This window comes from Hakea prostrata, unplaced genomic scaffold, assembly GCF_041222555.1.
Source record: "Hakea prostrata isolate BN-2017 unplaced genomic scaffold, UWA_Hpros_2 contig_1, whole genome shotgun sequence".
Lineage (NCBI taxonomy): Eukaryota > Viridiplantae > Streptophyta > Magnoliopsida > Proteales > Proteaceae > Hakea > Hakea prostrata.
This window is the reverse complement of record NW_028291120.1, coordinates 118,177-133,420: the sequence shown is the minus strand read 5'-3', so window position 1 is coordinate 133,420 and position 15,244 is coordinate 118,177. Positions and strand designations below refer to the sequence as shown.

Here is a 15,244-nt window from a genome sequence, read left to right as displayed (position 1 = left end):
TGCATCTTTACTGGACTCAATTATGTTGAGTGGAAGCATAGAATTGACTTGTTTTTTGGATCCTACAATTTACTTTGTTTGTATTTGTGGGAATTTATTAATATAATTAATAATTTTAAGCCCAAGGGCAAATTTGGAAAATCACTATTAGGGCGGTTACAAAATAGGGTTATATATTTTGGTAACCACCGCATAAGTGAGTGTGTTAACATTACGTAAGTTTTCAAAGAAAAGGAGGCGGCTCCCATCTCTCTCCCTCTTTCCAAGAAATGCAGGAAGGAGAAACCTAGTGGAGGTTTCCTTCCTTTGCCTTAGATTTCTCATCCATCTTTTTTTCACACGGCATTTGGGTTGTGGAAATACTTCCCTTTCTTTGTGATTGTGGAATCATCCCGGTAGAGATTTGGTGGTGTAACGAGAATGTGGATACAAATTTACTTCTGCTGCGAATACTTCACAAAAGGGAAAACGAATCCAGGTAAGGAATCTTTCCCCCTTCAATTAATTGAATTGAACTAATTGGAGTATTACCAACATTAGCATCAAAGCCATTGGTTCCCACGGTTCTTTGTTCCTCCCCATTGTTTAATTTCATTGTATGGATCCAATGGGAGGATCAAGGGTTTATGGAAACCCACGGAGAATCCAGGGTTTAATACGAAACCCATGGGAGAATTGATAGGGTTTTTGGAAACCCTTATGTTTGGGTTCGGATCCGAATGGGAGGATCCTTGAGAATTTCCCTTGTAAATTTTTGCATGAATTGATTATCCATGATAATTAATTTTGTTTAAAATTTATTGTTGGATTTTTTTTGTGTTTTTGGATGATTTTTTTTTGGGTGAAAAAACGTGTTTTTACCGTTTTTTGAAAAAAATTTCGTTCATGAAAAAATCAGAAAAAACAATGTTTTTTTGTCCAGTTTTGAATGTGTTTCTATTTACTGGACATCAATGGCTCACAATCTATGTGATGTTTGAGCATTGAGGGCCTCATAGCATTAACATGATTGCATGTTTTATTTTAATAAAACTGTTTTTTATTTATGGGTCTATCAATCATGTTTCTTGCACAGAATGAAACTAGTGTATAAGTCTATGTGGGTTTGCATGAGAATTTGATTGAATGTTTGTTAGCATCTCTTTTGGTTTAAGTGCTTATCCCATAGGTTGATTATGCTAGTGTGATTTGTTGTTGCATGAGTTGTGTTTTATGCTAGATTTATTGAACTCATTATTGTATGTAATATCTCTAGAATAAATGGCTGCTACAAAGAGCATAGTTGCTGACCTCACTAAAGGAGATAAGCTGAATGAGAGGAATTATGACCTCTGGCATCGAAAGGGGCAATATCTCCTGGAAGAGCAGGATATGCTAGAGACCATAAACCAGACCATGAACCCACCTGAGGAAGGTACCACTACATAGCATCGCAAGGACCTTGATACATACAATGCTTGGAAGAGGAAAGATCGGGTAGCTAGGATTACAATCCTGAGCTCCATGAGGGATGACTTGATGCTTCGTTATGAGAAGCATAGGACTGCAAAGTCTTTGTGGGAGGATGTGAAGTTCCAGTATGGAGGGACTTCCACCACAAGAGGTCGCCAGCTCGGACTCACCTTTGACGGTTATAAGATGCGCAAGGGTCACACCATGAGGCAGCATATAACCATCATGTCTAATATGATTAGTGAGTTGAGCGCATGTGGGTGCCAGAAGACTGATGAGGAGCAAGTCTCCACAGTCATCAGGTCATTGCCAAAGACTTGGGAGCATGTGAAGATCTTCTTGACTCATGCTGATGAGGTCAATACTTTTGATCAAGCTGCCAAGCACCTTGAGCTTGATGAGGATCGGATGTTGGTCGATGCCCCTCAAACTGATGTATTTGCTGTTGAAGCTAGCACTAGTAAGGGTGCAGGCTTCAAGCGCAAGAGAGAGAAAGCTCAACCTCAGCAGTCCAAGCAAAGTAACCAGGGTGGGAACAAAAACAAGAGTGGCCCCAAGCGTTCTAGGGGGACTAGTGCTGGCAAGAAGAAATCAGCTTTGATTTGCTTCAAGTGCCGAAAGCCTAGTCATTTTGCTTGTGATTGCACTGAGCAAGAGGTATGTACTGTGTGTTATACCTCATCTTGTTATGTAACAAGTTCTACTATGCTTGCTGAACTAAATCCTTCGTGGATTGTTGATTCAGGTGCGACATAACACATAACAAGGGAACCCTCGAGCTTCGTGGAATACCGCCGTATTCAAAGAGGAAGCAGAAGAATAAAAATGGGGAACAACTCAAGCGTGGAGGTTCATGGCATAGGCACATGCAAATTAGTTTTGGGAGGTGGCCAGACGCTGTTACTCCATGATGTGCTGTATGCTCCAGACATTCGGCGAAATCTTGTTTTTGTTATTTATCTTTTAAGACATGGTTTTAGAGTTGTATTTGAAAACAATTCTTTGGTTTGTATCTGGGTGATATAGTTTATGGTTATGGTTTTCTTAATAATGGTTTCATTATATTGGATACAATTGATTATTCATTTAATTCTAGTTGTGCTTTTGTTTGCCAAAATACTGTGTGTATTGATTCTAATTTGTGGCATGCTAGACTAGGACATATTGGCTTAGATAGGATGAACAAGTTGGCAATAGAAGGTCTCTTAGGCCAAGGTTCACTATCTGATTTGCCCACCTGTGAGTCATGTCTAGCAGGAAAAGCAACTAGAAAACCATTTAAAAAGGCTTTGAGAGCCTCTCTTCCTTTAGAACTTATCCATTCAGATGTGTGTGGACCCATGAATGTGCATACTAGAAAAGGACAGTCTTATTTCATCACATTCATAGATGACTATACACGGTATGGTGACATTTATCTAATTTCTCATAAGTCAGAAGCTCTAGAATGTTTTAAGAAATTCATGAGCTTAATTGAGAATCAGTTAGATAAAAGGATTAAAACTCTTAGAACCGATAGAGGTAGAGAGTATCTCTCCGATATGTTCAAAGGGTTATGTGATGAAAAGGGGATATCTAGACAACTTACTATTCCGGGGGACTCCACAGCAAAATGGGGTTGCTGAGAGGAGGAATAGAACCTTGCTAGACATGGTGAGATCCATGATGGCGGAGGCAAATCTACCCATCTCTTATTGGGGAGATGCTTTGTTGACTGCGGCCTATATCCTCAATAAAGTTCCAACCAAATCGGTTCCTTCCACACCATATGAGTTGTGGACCAGAAGGAAGCCAAATTTGAGTTACTTGCGCGCATGGGGATGTGCAGCATATGTTCATTCTACTTCTCACCAATATGGAAAGCTTGAACCCAAAGGAAGAAAGTGTATCTTTGTGAGATATTCTGAACCCTCAAAGGGCCATGTCTTCATTGGACTAGATGAGAGTGAGAGGAGAATGGAACTTGAGTCTAAGGATGCAACATTCATGGAGAATGATTTTCCATCTCTTTCAAGAGTTAACAAAGAATCATCATAATTCTTTGAAATATAAGATAGTGGTCTTGTCACTCCAGGGATTCAGATTTTGGATAATGAACCTAGGGTTCATCCAGAAGATCCTAGTGGGAGTGGGAGTGCAGATGTGATAGCTACCTCAGAGGGTGAGCAATCTGACATGCACTTGCGCCATAGTGGGCGCTGGCAAGAGGATGAAGCCTACATGGTAACTCATGAAGAGATTGACTGTGAGATGACTTCAGTCGATGGGCATGACCCAAAGAGCGTGCAGGAAGCTCTTGCGGGTCAAGCTCAAAGGAATGGTTGAAAGCAATAGAGGAAGAGTTGGAGTCGATGAAAGTCAATCATGTCTAGGACTTGGTTGACTTGCCGTCGGGCCGAAAGGCAATTGGGAACAAGTGGGTTCTCAAGATCAAGAGATGGGCGGATGGATCTATTGAGAGATACAAGGCTCGTTTAGTGGCTAAGGGCTACACCCAACAAGAGGGCATTGATTATGAGGAAACTTTTTCCCCTGTGGTTAGGTTTGCCTCAATTCGCCTCATACTAGCCATTGTTGCTCAGTTGGACTTGGAGCTTTATCAGATGGATATAAAAACTACTTTTCTCAATGGAGAACTTAAGGAAGAGATCTATATGGATCAACCTCAAGGCTTTGAAACTAATGAACTTAAGCGCAAAGTGTGCAAGCTTAAGAAGTCCATATATGGCTTAAAGTAAGCATCTAGACAGTGGAATGTGCGCTTCCACCAAGCTATGATGGAAAATGGTTTTCCATGCTTGAGGAAGACCATTGTGTTTACACCAAGAGATCTGATAGTAATTATGTCATTCTGACACTGTACGTAGATGACATACTTATGGCTAGCAATAGCAAGGAGCTATTGGAAACCATTAAGAAATGGTTGTCCTCCGTATTTGATATGTAGGACATGGGTGAAGCAAGCTATGTGCATGGTGTCAAGATTGTCAGAAATAGGAAAAAGAGATTACTGGGTTTATCTCAAGAGACCTATATTGACAATGTCTTAACGAGATACCAGATGCACAACTGCAAACCAATTGATACTCAAGTGGAGAAGGGTTTGCATTTGAGCCTTGATATGGGTCCTAAGACTCCAGAGGAGAAAACCAAGATGGAAAGAGTTCCATATTCCAGTGCAGTGGGTAGCCTTATGTATGCTATGATGTGTACTAGGCCTGATATTTGTTATGCGAGTGGGTTTGGTTAGTCGGTACCAATCAAACCCGGGCATAGAGCACTGGAAAGCAGTCAAGAGGATATTGAGATATCTCAGAGGAACGAGTAACTACATGCTGTGTTACCAAGGATCGGATTTGCGGTTAGTTGGCTATAGTGATGCCGACTGGGCTGGAGACATCGATGAGCGCAAATCAACCTCTGCATATGCTTTCTTGCTGAATGGCAAAGCCATTTTACGGTGTAGCAAGAAGCAGGCTTGTATATCCCTCTCGACCATGGAAGCAAAGTATGTGGCATGCTCAACTGCAGTTCAAGAGGCTGTTTGGTTGAGGAGATGCCTTCGACATACTGGGATTGTGATGACATCCAAAGAGGCTGCCCTTGTCTACTGTGATAGTACGACAGCTCTTAGCTATGTCAAGGACCCCAAGTATCATGGGAAGACCAAACATATACAGTTGAGATATCACTTTGTTAGAGACATTACATCAAGGAAGAACGTTGTACTTAAGCACATATCTACTAGTCAGATGGTAGCTAACCCTCTTACCAAACCTATAGCCAAGGATGTTTTTATTTCTCATGTAAAATCCTTGGGCTTGTGTAGATTGTGACTTATTTTTGTACTGAGACTTTCTTATTATTGAGTAATATGAGTTCATTCCAGCATTTATTTTATTCACTTTCTGTGTGATTGTGTTCTTATAGCATAAAACAAGATATGTCAATAGGCAAGAGAATGGCTCACTCACACGAGCATTCGCCTCTGGCGCCTTGGAGGCGAGCAAAGATGAGACAGATTGTGATTGACTTTGTGTAGGTCAATTCATAATCATGATGTCACCTTGATTTGGAATCAAGATGAGTTTCTCTATAGTGAAGAGAATCGACATGAATGTTCCCACTATTCATGTTGCCTATAGGAGCCAGGTGCGAGTACTTTATGTGGCGCCAGGGTGGTGACAATAAAGAAACTCGGGTTAGGCGCAAGAGGGTTTCGACTGGAGTAAGACCTGTATGGTGTTGAGATGGACATGCATTCTATTGTATATAGAATGCTCCACCATAGCACGTATATCATACTATGTGTGCTTAGCAATCATTGGAAATGAGAGGATGGATCCCTGCTCCTCTCATTGTGTGAGTCCTGGACATTATGGTCCGTTAGTGTTCTTAGTGACTTTCGACGACATCATGAAACGAAGGATTGATGTGGCTACTTTGGGGTGTTACCTATGGTCATGATAGATTCGACCTAAAGGGGCACTACCAGGAAAGGAGTCAATCCTAAGTGTAGTGATGGTATGGGGCGAAAGGAAAGGTTTGATTCAACTGCACCCTAAAAGTGTTTGCTGGCGCCAACTGTATGTGTTACAGTAGTGAACATTTTAAGGACAAGAAGGTGATCTCTCAGAGGGATCGAGATAACTTCAGTCTGGTGAGTTTGAATAAACGTAAGACACTGTGTTATAGTAATGCTTATTTGATATGTTTCTTTGAGTGATGTGCCATTCTGGCCTTCTAGGAAGGTTTCTAGTTTGGGGCTCACGCGTGCAGGTATATCACCTGTCGCACAACCCATTTTGCCAGTATGACTCGTGGATATTAGTGTTTGGGACACAAGTGATCTATGTATCTAGGATACATAGTGAAGAGATCAATATATATGTATATCTGGGATATACATGTGTGTCTGGGACACAAGAGGTCTATGTATCAGGGATACATGGCAGAGAGATTGAATATGTATATCCGGGATATACATGTTTGTCTGGACACAAGAGGTCTATGTATCTGGGATACATAGCAGAGAGATTGAATGTGTATATCTGGGATATACATGTGTGTCTGGGACACATTGAAAGATTAACACTTGCCCTTGTGCAAGTGGGAGTTGTTGGAATTTATTAATATAATTAATAAATTAAATGCCCAAGGGCAAATTTAGAAACTCATTATTAGGGTGGTTACATAATAGGTTATATATTTTGGTAACCACCGCATAAGTGAGTGTGTTAACATTACGTAAGTTTTCAAAGAAAAGGAGGCGGCTCCTGTTTGTGAATTTTAAAAGTAACCGCAAGCGCACGGTATCGTGTAGCTAACGGGTCGATCTCAGGGAGATATGCCACTTATAATTTGAACTTCTTAATAGTAATGCGAGAGTGGAATGATTCAATTTTTTTGTTAACTAATTAATTAAACTAAACGATCCTAATCTATATATCTAATGCAATCGAATTGAAACGAACAATAAATTAAACACAATCAATGCATAAATAAAAGACAGGAAAATGCAGATGCAACACCACCCGTCACCAGAAGCAGAGGCACGACTGTAGGCTTGCTCCGGTTATGTGGTCCGAGATTATGAATGAATAGGCAGAAAGTAAATAACAGAAAGTAAATAACAAAGCAATAAACAAAGCAATAAAAGGAAAAGGAAATAACTAAAATGCAGATGCAACACCACCCGTCACCGAAAGCGGAGGCACGATCGTAGGCTTGCTCCGGTTATGTGGTCCGAGATTATGAATGAATAGGCAGAACTCAATAATATAATGCTGAAAGTAAATCCTAAATTAAGAATATAGAGGGGTAGATAGAAGCGGGAATGGAGGGAGGAGAGAAGATTAATAAAGAAGGTTACTTACTTGCGAATTGAACAAACGATTCGAATCTCAACCAACCCTAACAACCAGATCTAGATCTAGAATGATCTAAATCTGCAATTGCTAGACCCAGAGAAAAAACGAATCTAAAAAAATTGAATCTTGAACTTGAAGCTTGAACTTGAATTGCATTACATAAAAAGATTAAACCTAAACATTGAATCTAGAAATTTAAATCTCACTAATGCAAGCAAAGAAAACTAGAGAAAACATAAATAAACTGAAGAGAGAAGAAAGAATGCTTCTACTAAGCTCTAAGACACGTTCTCCTTTGATGGAGTAGGCTCTCCTTTTATAGAGTTTACATGAGATATGAAGCACGGCTGAATTTGAATAAAACTCAGGGTTTCTATCTGACTCATCCAATTAGGGTTTTGACGTACTAATCGCGCCGACTTAGAGAGATCAGATGCATAATCCCACCGTTGGATTTGAGGTTTAAGTAGTCGTGAAGCTCTCCTCCAAAAATCAGCACGATCGGACATCGGATGACCGTTCGATGAAGGGTTTGATCGAAACTGGACTGAGGCATTCAAAAACGGGATTTTTGCTTCATCCTTATCTGAATATAATTATTTTTCCTCTTTTTCTTTCTTTAATCAAATCCTAAATAGAAAATAAGATATTGAGGTATGCAATGACTCTTTTCCATCTGGACTCTCTCAATAATATCTCTGTAGATTTGATTTAAAATCTCAGCCGTAGATCAAATTTGCCTTCTTTATCTCTTCAATATTTCGGAGTTGGCCCGTAATCACACATCTCTAGCCCATCATGCTCCAGATCAGGCCCATTTTCGCATTTGAGAATTTGAATGGACTTCTTGACGAGTAAAATAGCATGATTCAAGCCCAAAACTCCAAATATTTGCTTAAGTCTTGAAAAGTCCTAAAATCTGCAAAAACAACATAAAACCCAAGGTAACTCCATTCTAAGTGTATAAAATGCATGCTTTATGCCTTAAGATTTCACACATAAATGTGTTCATCAGATTCCCCCACACTTAGACTAAGCTTGTCCTCAAGCAAAAATTAAAGAAAAATACAAATGCAGGTAAGAAACTAGTGCAACAAAATAAATCTTAACTCACTTTCGTAGGAATCACGGTTACACTTAGCATGTGCAACAGGCCTTTAAACCACTAGGTTACCCCTAGAGGACGAGTTTTGTCTCGTGGATGTTTGCAGTGAATGTACATCCAAAATTCCAATTTTAGCTCAAAATAAAACATTGCAAATTCCAACTCTAACAATTGGTAAGTACTCATACAAGATCAATAGCTATGACAATTTTCCTCACAATTGATTTAAGATCCCCCACACTTGAACTTTATTACCCCATATTGATTCTTGAGACTTAGCATATATCTCAATCAAGGACTCACCTTATATCTTTCAAGTACACCTCTCCTTTAAGCAAAACCACTCATAAAGTAAGGGGACCAATGACTAAGGTTTTGAAGTATTTTTGACCAAACAATTTTACCAAGGCATTGATGACACTTGTATTTATTTCTCTTTTTTTTTTTTTCTTTGAGTAGTGAACTCTACATTACTCCACTACAGTTGGCTTGAATGACATGGTGGAGCAGACACCAGAAACCCAAGTTACTTTGTAGCTTTGCTTTGCATATGCCCACATAGACAGTGATGCGAGAGTTCTTTTCAATAATCTCCTTCCTAAGAGTTTTGATCAAGTCACCTCGATTCCTGAGTCGGAGTGCCCTGTCTAGTTCCAAGGAATTCAACTTTTACTTTCTACTCTTTTTTTTTTTTTTTTTTTTTCTTCTTCTTCTTCTTTTTTTCTTCTTTTGTCATGCCCTACACAAAATTGATCTCAACTTCTAGCCAAAGAAATAAGGACCCACAAAACTCATAGATGGTTCGACGCCTTAAGTTAAGGGCCTTTTATTTTTCTAAGGAAAGTCTCATCTCAACATATATACAAGTTACCTTCCTCTCAACAGGGTTTTTATGTGTTCACAATGGGTACCAAAATCACTCTCATTTCACACATCATAGCAATTGAAAGAATATGTATACTAACCAAAAGTCAAAGTTAAAATCTACAACGAAGCTATACCCCCCCCACACTTAAGTAATGCAATGTCCTCAATGCATGTATGCTAAACAAAGAAGACAAATGAGGGGTATACCTTTCAGTCAAGATGTGCTTATCATGGGAAGCTTTAGTCTTATCTTCAATATCAATGTATGATGGGGAAGGCACTCCAAATAAGAAAAACCGTGAATCGAAAAATCATCTCTAAAGATCTCAAGAAAAACATTCACAATGTTAAAAAAAATTATCATCATACGTTGAGGTTCTCTAGAAGGTTTTGCATCTTTCATAAGATGAATATGATATTGTTCAATGGAAGAGCTTAGACCTTTGATATGAGTGACAAACCAACCCAATGCTTCTCTATTATTATTCAACAGTGTGATCAACTCTTCTGCTTTGTCAGAAGTTAAATCAGAGACAACAATAACAGAAAGAGTATTATCTTGTTCCAATAAAGCATATTTCAAATTAGAAAGCAACTTTTTCAATTGTAGCTGGGGGGTTCAATTATTGAGGGCTTGGGGATAGAGATGGAGATGGATAGAGGTTCAATAGGCTCTAAAGGTGTGTGAAAATTTGAGACTTCAGAAAAGAAAGTTTCACTATCATCATCCAACATATCCATACATTCTTGAAATTCAGAATCAAAATCAATCTCAAAGTTGGTAATCACATCATTAGGAAAATCAAAAGATTCCTCAAGCATATTGATCTCTTCTTCTATTTGTGGTTGTTTTCCTATCCTAAACATATTAAACTCCACAGTTCGATTTCCAAAAGACAACCGTAAAAGACCATTTCGACAATTGATTAATGCATTACTAGTAGCCAAAAATGGTCTTCCTAGAATTATTGGGATTTCATCTTTGATTGAAAATGGTTTAGTATCTAGCACAATAAAATCAACTGGAAAAATAAATTCTCCCACTTTCAGTAAAACATCTTCAACCATCCCTTTGGGAATCTTAATTGACTTATCTCGCTAACCGAAGAGTAGTTCTAGTTGCTTTTAATTCTCCCAACCCTAATTGCTTATAAACATGGTAAGGCAAAAGATTCACACTTGCACCAAGATCAAGTAAAGCATGTTCAATGTGTGTATTGCCTATGACACAAGCTATGGTGGGGCTCCCTGGATCCTTATACTTGGCTGCTACAGGTTGAGTAATTATGGAACTAATGTTACCTGCCAAGAACGCCTTTTTGGGAATGCTAGTGATTCTTTTATGAGTGCATAAATCTTTCAACACTTTTGCATAGGCGGGGATCTGAGATATGACATCCAAAAGAGGGATATTCACTTCTATCTTTTTGAAGACATCAAAAATTTTCTCCATAGTTGCGCTCTTCTTCTTATTTACTAGACGACTAGGATAAGGAGCCTTAGGAACATAAGGACTCTCATTTGAAATTTGCTCTTTTCTCATAGTTTCGATAGTGGTTCACCAAACTTAGGTACTTGCTAAAGCAACTAGCTCATCCTCAACTTCTATGGGTTTCTCAGGACAAACCCTCATTAAGAGATACTTGAACATTCTCCTCATCACAGTGGTCACTAATCTCACTCTTTTCATTAATATGTGACTCACCTGTTAAATACCCTTTCCCACTTCTCAATGCAGACACAGAATTAATTGAAGCTAAAGAAGAATGGGAGGATTCAACTTGGTTGACTTGATTTTGTGGTCTTTGTTGAATCTGAATCCTAGGATTTAACTCAGGTTGGCTAGGCATTTTACCTTTTTCTCGCTCAGATAAAGCACTTGCAAGAGTGGAAATTTGTTTTTCCATATTATGCATAGAAGTCATGAAGGTGCTTTGGAAAGTACTTCCATATTCTTCTCTAAGGAAGAGAGACGAGAAAACTCTGGATTGTTACCTCTGTTGAAACCTGGTGATGATTGATTTTGTGCAATGTGAGGCATATAAGGCACAATAGGTGGATTGATAGGTCTAGCTAAATTGGCATTCTGGAAATTTGGGGCTTGAGGGAACTGGACATTTGGATAATGAGAAAATTGGGCATTTTGCTTTTGAGGGGCACCAAATTGATTTTGTGTGGAATAATTGTTTAATCCATTTTGGTTTTGCCCTTGAGACCATGAAAAGTTAGGATGATTCTTCCACCCAGGATTGTACGTGTTACTGTACGGGTTTGGAAACATCGCACTGACATTTTCATGTTGGCCTCCAGAATAGCTAGGGCATTCCTCAATTACATGTGTAGGAGATTGACACCATGCACACATAGCAATAGATTTGTCAATAAAATGTGCTTGACTTGGTGGTGCAGCTTTAACTACCAAAGTTTCTAACTTTTTCAAAATGTTATCTATTTGTACTTCCTTATGGACTTGGCTATCAACAAAATATCCCCTACTAGTCCTTTCAGATTCTTGGGTTGACTCCCATTCTCTAGTTTTATCTGCTAGGTCTAAAAGAAAATTCCAAGCTTCGGAATCATCGATGAATGATGTAAATCCTGTGGGGCACATTGATTCCAAAAGTTGCTTTGTTTGATAATCGATACCCTCATAAATTATTTGGCATAAATGCCACAATTCTATACCATGGTGAGGGCATTCTTGGAGAAGGCTTTGAAACCTCTCCATTACCTTAGCAAAGGACTCATTGGGTTTCTGACGAAATTGAAGAATATCATTTCTTATTTTATTCGTCTTAGAGAAAGGAAAGAATTTCTTCAAGAATAGGACAGTGAATTGTTCCCATGTGATAATGCTATCCCTAGGTAAGCTATAAAGCCACTTTTTAGCTTGATCCTTTAATGCAAATGTAATGAATCTTAGTCTTACAAAGATCATCGGTGAGCTGTTGTACCTTCATAAGGACACAAACCTCCTCAAACTCCCTAAGGAACAAATATGCATCTTGATCAGGTAGCCCATGAAATTGGGGTAACATAGATAGATAATGAGATTTGAGCTCAAAATTATTACCCCTCACTTCAGGTAAACGTATACAAGAAGGTTGTGCAGATCGGGTAGGATAAAATCTATCCCTAAGACTCTTAGGTGGAGGTGGTGGAGGTAGACCTTCCATGGTCAAGTTAGACACTCGGACAATTCTATTTGTAGAATCACGAGTCCAGACACACATGTACTAACTCCCTAATGCAATTAATGGCTCCCTAAGAAAGGATTTTTTTTTTTTTTTTTTTTTTATAAAAATAAATTAACTAAAGAATAAAAGAAAGAAAATAACAAAAACAAAAAGGAAAATAGTGAATTTCCCACCGCAAAGATTGAAACAATGATTCCAAAGCTGTAAGGTTGCCGTATAGCTGAGCGCTTATAGGTTTGACAGCAAGGGAATCCGTATAGTCTTCGGAGCCACCTACAATCGAATCCTGGGGATTCTGCAGTAGAGTGGGGACTACTATACGTTTTTGTTTCTACTCAAGTTAAGAGTAATATCTTTGAATTTTATTTTTTTTTTTTTTAAATCACTTCGATTTACCTAAGAATTAGAAAAACAAAGTGGACTAATACCTCCCCGGCAACGGCGCCAAAAACTTGTTTGTGAATTTTAAAAGTAACCGCAAGCGCACGGTATCGTGTAGCTAACGGGTCGATCTCAGGGAGATATGCCACTTATAATTTGAACTTCTTAATAGTAATGCGAGAGTGGAATGATTCAATTTTTTTGTTAACTAATTAACTAAACTAAACGATCCTAATCTATATATCTAATGCAATCGAATTGAAACGAACAATAAATTAAACACAATCAATGCATAAATAAAAGACAGGAAAATGCAGATGCAACACCACCCGTCACCAGAAGCGGAGGCACGACTGTAGGCTTGCTCCGGTTATGTGGTCCGAGATTATGAATGAATAGGCAGAAAGTAAATAACAGAAAGTAAATAACAAAGCAATAAACAAAGCAATAAAAGGAAAAGGAAATAACTAAAATGCAGATGCAACACCACCCGTCACCAGAAGCAGAGGCACGATCGTAGGCTTGCTCCGGTTATGTGGTCCGAGATTATGAATGAATAGGCAGAACAATAAATAATGATGCTGAAAGTAAATCCTAAATTAAGAATATAGAGGGGTAGATAGAAGCGGGAATGGAGGGAGGAGAGAAGATTAATAAAGAAGGTTACTTACTTGCGAATTGAACAAACGATTCGAATCTCAACCAACCCTAACAACCAGATCTAGATCTAGAATGATCTAAATCTGCAATTGCTAGACCCAGAGAAAAACGAATCTAAAAAAATTGAATCTTGAACTTGAAGCTTGAACTTGAATTGCATTACATAAAAAGATTAAACCTAAACATTGAATCTAGAAATTTAAATCTCACTAATGCAAGCAAAGAAAACTAGAGAAAACATAAATAAACTGAAGAGAGAAGAAAGAATGCTTCTACTAAGCTCTAAGACACGTTCTCCTTTGATGGAGTAGGCTCTCCTTTTATAGAGTTTACATGAGATATGAAGCACGGCTGAATTTGAATAAAACTCAGGGTTTCTATCTGACTCATCCAATTAGGGTTTTGACGTACTAATCGCGCCGACTTAGAGAGATCAGATGCATAATCCCACCGTTGGATTTGAGGTTTAAGTAGTCGTGAAGCTCTCCTCCAAAAATCAGCACGATCGGACATCGGATGACCGTTCGATGAAGGGTTTGATCGAAACTGGACTGAGGCATTCAAAAACGGGATTTTTGCTTCATCCTTATCTGAATATAATTCTTTTTCCTCTTTTTCTTTCTTTAATCAAATCCTAAATAGAAAATAAGATATTGAGGTATGCAATGACTCTTTTCCATCTGGACTCTCTCAATAATATCTCTGTAGATTTGATTTAAAATCTCAGCCGTAGATCAAATTTGCCTTCTTTATCTCTTCAATATTTCGGAGTTGGCCCGTAATCACACATCTCTAGCCCATCATGCTCCAGATCAGGCCCATTTTCGCATTTGAGAATTTGAATGGACTTCTTGACGAGTAAAATAGCATGATTCAAGCCCAAAACTCCAAATATTTGCTTAAGTCTTGAAAAGTCCTAAAATCTGCAAAAACAACATAAAACCCAAGGTAACTCCATTCTAAGTGTATAAAATGCATGCTTTATGCCTTAAGATTTCACACATAAATGTGTTCATCCCCCCCCCCCCCCCCCCCCCCCCCCCCCAAAAACACAAACAAAAAAAAAAAAAAAAAAAAAAACCCCACTTCCCTTAAACACCTCCCCACCCCCTTCTCCCCCCACACCAACAATAAAAAAAAAAAACCACCCTACCTCCTTTTTAATCAAACACCCAAAAAAAAAAAATTAGAAGAAGAAAAAGAACCCCCCACCCCACCCCCCCCCCCAAAAACCCAAAAAAAGGAAACGAAACCCCGAAAGGATTTTTCCCCCTTCAATTAATTGAATTGAACTAATTGGAGTATTACCAACAGTATTAAAGAGAATTGTCCTGCTATGCTTGGTGCCCAATCTTCTAAGACTGCAAAGGCTGTTTATAAGTTCTGGATTGAGGTTGATAATAAAGTGAAATATTTGATGTTGGGTTATATAACAAATTCTCTTATGGTGGATTATATGAATAGTCCCTCTGCTAAGGCTATTTTAGATAGTCTTGAATTGAAGCTTGGTAAGAAATCTAGCCAACACATTGAGGGTTTGTGGGATAAATTTATCAGAACTAAATTATATGAAGATGGAAATGCTAGAGAACATGTAAATAGTATGATTGCAGTAACTGATGAATTAGCTTTGTAGGGAAGACCAGTTGATGATAAAACTAAGATTTCTACAATCTTATCTTCTTTTTTTGATTCTTATGAAACTGTGAGAC

The 15,244-nt window shown here is 38.5% G+C and overlaps 1 non-coding gene across 1 annotated transcript; it reads left to right on the top strand.

The window, feature by feature from the left end:
• Positions 1 to 11,975: 11,975 nt before the first annotated feature.
• LOC148999478 (small nucleolar RNA R71) lies at positions 11,976 to 12,082 on the top strand. The gene has a single exon (XR_016170919.1). It is a non-coding gene; the product is annotated as a small nucleolar RNA R71 (small nucleolar RNA).
• The last annotated feature ends 3,162 nt before the right edge of the window (positions 12,083 to 15,244 follow it).